The sequence below is a fragment of the Apium graveolens genome, chromosome 1 (genome assembly GCF_009905375.1).
Source record: "Apium graveolens cultivar Ventura chromosome 1, ASM990537v1, whole genome shotgun sequence".
NCBI classification, from domain to species: domain Eukaryota; kingdom Viridiplantae; phylum Streptophyta; class Magnoliopsida; order Apiales; family Apiaceae; genus Apium; species Apium graveolens.
The window spans coordinates 122,163,914-122,170,387 of record NC_133647.1 but is presented as its reverse complement, the minus strand read 5'-3'; positions in this window follow the sequence as shown (position 1 = coordinate 122,170,387).

The window sequence follows — 6,474 nt, the reverse complement described above, 5'->3', positions numbered from 1 at the left end:
TCTTATGGTTAGAGTTGAGGAATCTACAGATGGAGACATGGTCATCCCAACTCATTATGCTCTAAAAGATCCTTCTGGCCTGAGAAAGAAAAGGTTTCCCTGGATAGTGGCTTGTAGCTGATATTGATAGAGTCACTTGTCAATGTAATGTACAACAACATTGTTAACTGTGACACTGCCAAACAGATGTGGGAAAAGATTAAAATACTCTGTGAAGGAACTGAGAAAGTTAGGTCAAATCAAAGAAGGATACTGATTTCACAGTATGAGGGTTTCATGGCTAAGCCAAAAGAAAGTATTAATGATGTGTTTGAAAGGTTTAACAAGCTGATAAATGACTTGCAGCTGTATGATATATTATGAAGCTGAAGAAGTAAACTTGAAGTTCTTGCTCAAACTCCCTGACCATTTGGAACAGAAAATCTCAGCAATCAGAGAAGGGAGAGATCTAAGTAGGATAACACTGGAAGTTCTTTCTGAAATCTTAAAGACATAAGAATTAGAAATGATTCAAAGGAAATCTTTAAGAGCTGGCCAAGGGCATGTTATGGATGGTTCCAGTGCTCTAATTGTCAATGATGGTCATACCTCTAATGATGAGCCAAGATCCTAAACTCCAGTTGCCTCAACAAGTGAGCAAAGAATCCATATTACATTTAAAAGATGCTAGCGGGGAGAGTCCAATATAAGGATATAATAATGCTATAGGTACCTTAATGACCAGATGGAGGTCAGTACAGGCTGATCACCTGTATTAGATTTAAAAGATGGATATTCCAATCGAGGGTTCTTTAATGTTTTATAAAAGAGAAAATGTATATCTTTGATAAAGCAATTTGCTCAATTTACTTGAAATGAAACATAATGAGTATTCTTTAAAGTTACGAAACTTGGTCGAGAACCCTGCCACTTACTTTGTTATTGATTCTCGAAGCTTGAATGATTGCTTCCTTTGAAATGAGAGACTCCCCGTTATTGATTGTGATGAATGTCGGCTTTCTCCCAAACTTTGAATCTTGAAAGCCTGGAACCTTTTTCAAAGCCTTTACCTAGCCGTTAATAGAATGCTTGGCGCCCTCAATCTCGAGGTTAGGAAATGAGGACCCAAACACCATTAAACTAATAGAATTACAGCAGATACAATAAACCCAGATAATAATAAAAGGATCTACATAGGATTAACTATGAGATAAGATTATAACTACCAACCAGAATAAATATATTATAACCAAAAATATACTTATATTCAAATTTATTCGGTTCTGACATGGAATCGACAGATAACCAAAGTATCTGAACCAGCTTATATAAATCCTCCAACTAACACGCTTGCTCACACACACAGCAACTACCTGCTCAGGCATCTGGAAACCTATAGCCTGATAGGGACTGCCAGGAACGCTCTTGCGAGCGGTGCGTCTAAGTCTGGTCATCTTCTTGCTTAACTGTTATGGATAGATCAAAGCAAATAAATGAGCAAAGGAGCTCAGCAAGTAACTATATAAACAGCTTTATAATGCAATATCAATATCAATATCTGAGGCATTCTACTTTAAATCTCTAGGTGGAAGCTTTCAATGACTTGCTAAGTAAAGGTCATGAAGAGGGTTTTGGGTTTTCAAGCTTCAAGGCTCAGGATTGGGAGAAATCCGACATTCATCACAAATTAATAGCAGGACTCTGAAAGAGTTTCTCAATTGAAAGAAGTAATTATTCAAGACTCGAGATTCAACAACTAATTAAAGTGACAGGGTTCACAAGTTTCACATCGTTAATGAAGATACAAATCATTTCATTTTATTTCATTTAAAAGAAGCAAACTTCTTTAAATATTATATTAATTTTGTCTTTTTATAAAACATAAAGGAACCCTTGATTGGAATATCCATCTATTAAATATAATACGGGTGATCAGCCCGTACCGACCTCCATCTGGTCGTTAAGGTACCTATGATATTATTTCAATCTTATATTGGACTAGCCTCGCTAGCCTCTTATGTGACTGGACTAGTCTCACTAGTCTCTTATGTCTCTATCCAATCTATCAGGAATTCATTTGGAACACCTTTGTGTTGGAAGTTTAAAAGAGTTGACTAAATTCATTTTAACATTACCAAGAATGTGAAATCATTTGGACTCATTCAAGTCAAAAATCATTCTTAAGTTCAATTCAAGATTTCAAGGAAAGTGAATGAATCGAAAGTAACCAGGGGTCAATACTAAGGATCTTGATTAAATGATAAACATGGTATACTAGTTCGGAATTAGAACAGTTCCAAAGATCAGTACATAACAAGGTATAGGTATAACGACTCGTATATTTTTATTATTTAAATGTGTAATTATTGAATAATTAATTAAATAAAATATGCGTATTAGTTTTGACCGTTGTGTGTTGTTTATTATTAGTTATGTGTGAACTATGATGTACATGGTTTATTTGCGTAATTAATTATCGAGTTATACTGATTTGTTTTCACTTTTAAAAGTGGATTGAATGCAAATTTATTTGCATAAATAATCAGATTGTCTCTAAAATTATTTTTATGATTTTATAATTTCAATAAATATTTTTGGTATTTTATAAAATTTAGAAATCAATATTTCATTGAATATTTAGCCAAGTATGATTTTCTGATTGCATTTATTTGTAAAATCTGTATTTGATTCCAAATTTCTTCAAAAATTTCGAAACTCATATTTTATGAAGTTTATAATATTCTGAGAATTTTAAAATTATTTCGGATTAAATTCACTCGCACATTTGTTCGTTAAATCGTAAATTGTGGGCATAAAGTGCATAACAAAAATGAGTTGAAAATTATAAAAAAATTATTTTTAATAACTTTGAATTATTTATGATATTTTAAAACTAATTTGGTAATTTTTGGATTAATATTTACCCATAAGTTGTTCGATTAATCGCGAACCACGGGGCAAAACCGGGCCACTCAGGGGATAATATCAAGTTAATTGATTTGTGTCACATTCTTATAACTTTATGTGACACGTGTTGGTTGTTCAGTGGTTGAAAATAAAATTAAAAAAAAATAAAAAGAAAAAGAAACAACAAAGCACAACTTTGCGTTCCTCTCTTCTCTACTACTCTCTCGGCTGTCAGTGTCTCTCGCCTGTTTCTTCCATCTCGATTCGGTTCTCTCCTCTCTCCCCGTTTTCTCTTCATAAACTCTTCTCTCCTTCCATGTTCTTCTTTTCCCTTGGCTGTTCACGGTAAGTTTGCCGCCAGTTTCTACTTTTCCGGCCACCATCGCCGTTCTCTTTCCGGTGGCTTTTGGTTTCCGTTGAATCGTATATATATATATATATATATATATATATATATATATATATATATATATATATATCTGTGTGTGTGTGTGTGCATAGATATGATGCGATTCGTTTGTTGATTCTTCCCCTTCCATGTTCGCCTCGAGTTCCCTGTTGTTGTTGATTAGTTTCATTTTTCCGGCCACACCCGTGCGTGTGTGCGTGTGGTGTTGGTGCGGCTGCGTGGTCCTATCTGATTGGCATTTGCTTATTATTTATTAATTTATTTATGTGTTTTCTGCAGGAAATTATTTGAATAAGTTACGTGATGTAAAATAATTGCGTGCGAAAAAAAAATTATTTAATTGGTAGAGTTTGCGTTGGAAACCCGAATTTAATCGGGTACCCGCTAATTTTACCGCCGTCGGCGATGAGCCTCGTCGAGCCGACGGTGGACTGTGATGATTTATTCTGAGTCCTAAAATTTTAAAACATTAATTTAGTTCGTAAATTATTTTCGAAATATAGATAATCAGATATAATTATTAAAGTTAAAATTTGAAATTGCGAATTGTGCAGTCGGGTTGTGATTGATTGATTGTGATTGTTAGTTGTTGAGACATCGATTTATGTTTCGATGGGTAGTCCGATAAACAAAGGAGATGTTGCCCGATTTTCGGGAAAATTAGTTCCAAAAATCCAAAAACGTATCCTATAAGATATCAGGAATATCAGTCGAATGTGTATAATTATAAAAATATAAATAGAATATTTTACAATAGTACTTGCGTGTTGTGATGAAATGTATTATAAATATTTGTCAACCTTATTTTCTGAAGCGAAAGCGGTACGTGATTGCCGAAAAAGGTTATTGAGCGGAGTTGTGAATGTTGGAACCTTAATTGTTATGTGTATTATAATAGTACATATTATTACGAGTCGGGATGTGTTATCGTCCGGGTAGAATTGATATCGAGGATATGTCAAGCATACCTAGTCGTCTAACATAGAGTATTTCGACTCCTGTAGGTTCTAGTCGGAAAACCGAAAGTTAATGTCGGACTAAAAGTAACCTAGTGATCAGTCGACAAGCTCAGCAAGGTTCCAAGTGAATGACCTGAGTGTTGAAGTCGGATCCAGGGTAGTTTAATAGAAAGGCGATAAAGCCGAGCGTCCAAGTCAGTCCAAGGTCAAACGATATCAGTTGTAAAGCGCTGCAAGGAAAGTACCCCTGACCATTCTTTTATGGTTTAGTATAAATGAATAACTATTGTTTTATTCTCATAATGGAATATAAACGTTTTAAGTTACGTATCCCCTGTACTTGAAAATGTGGTTTAAAAATGTTTTGGGGAGAAGTAACTTCTGAAAATACCTATCTCTAAAAATGTGATTGAAATGGAATAGTGGTTTTGAATAATGTGCTGTGACAGAATGGTTTTAAAAAGAGATAGGTAATAGTGATTTTGGAAAACTGGATAAAGAGAATGTTTTGATCCACCTATGTCGTGGAATGTTTTGATCCACCTATGTCGCGGAATTTGGAAAGAGGTAAAAAGGGAATTAAGTTAATCTATTGGAGATGCGTTGTTGATGACGTGAACTCCGGACCCCGGGGTTGAGGCCATCACAATAGGGGTTATCGAAGAATCCAGGTTAATCAAAACATTATGAAAGGAAGTTCATAAAGATACTCTTTGGGTCAAGAAATCATAAGATATCAAAGTACAAGAGTAATGTAATAAGTATCAGGATCAATAGGGTTACTATTAAAGATTGGACGGGGATTGATAATAAGTTGTCACAAGAAACAATATCAGGGTTTCTCATAAATACATAACAGGCTTATCAAAAGCATTATAAGGAATAATCATGGCATTGATAATATCCTCTCTATAATCACATCATAAGAGAAGACAGAGTTACTTTCCTCAAATGGCTTTCCTGCTTTACGATATACGAGCTACTTCCACCTACGACCTCTTTTCCTTTACTAGCATGAATGCCTCTGCTATCCGAATCAACAATTCAACATAAAAGCCTAATTATATACTCGATCACCCTTGACGTTTCTCAGAACGTCTAATGTTTACCCCAATCGCAATATCACTTGTTTAGTACTCACAAACATACTCACATAGCACATAACACGATATGCTTATATACTCTTTTTAGTATTGACCATAAATCCTTTCAATAGACTCTACAACATGCACTTAACACTTATGCAAGCAAGCCCTACTTAATATATAACCACTTAACATCAAACACTTATCCCTTTTTCTTTGTTTATCAAAAATTTGAATCAGTACAACAAAATCAACCATATAAAGTCAACATGCATTAAAATTTCTACCATCAATTGCTCAACCTTAAACCAAATACCCATTTGCATTACTTCTAGTAGATTAGATCCTAAAATTTTAGAAAAATCCATGAAAAAGTACATGTATGCAACCATTAATCCAAACTCATCCATTCAAGTTATCAATAATCACCAAAGTCGAATTACAAACATCCAATTGTCAAAATCATGAATCACATCAATTTAACCAAGTAATTTGAACTATTCCCTTCTTAAAATCAAAAGATCATTCAACCCTAATCAACCAAACAACATGCAACTATCAAATCAACATGCAAAGTCAATTTCCACAAATTGAACTTAATCTAAATCAAATTCTAACAATAAATAACCTTTTAAACCATTTCCTTTTGAAAACCGAAAACAAACAAAATTTCTGAACAAAACCTAGCATGTATTTATAACTCTCAACATACACACTCTCTAAATCATAATTTATTTTTAACCTAAATCAAACTTTAAACATTTAACAAATTCTCCAAGTTTAACAATTATTTTTCGAACTAATTTCTTTAAAAACCGAAAAAAATAATTGGACTTTCGAAAACCAATACATGCAATATTCGAAATCGAGTTTATGGACTTTTAGAGCTCAGTCGAAGCATCATGGCTCACCACCGGTTCACCGGAGTTCATCACCGGTGGCGGCAAGGGTTCAGGGTTGCCGGAATTTGGCCCCCAACTCAAAACCTCACCGATACACTTAAAATCACAGCAAAAATCAACATGAAAGAAATCAATCATCACAGGAATGCAAAGATTCAAGCAAAACTGAAGTAAAACAAGAACTCGGGGGCTTCATCTCAAACACCGAACACAATACACACACCTATACACAC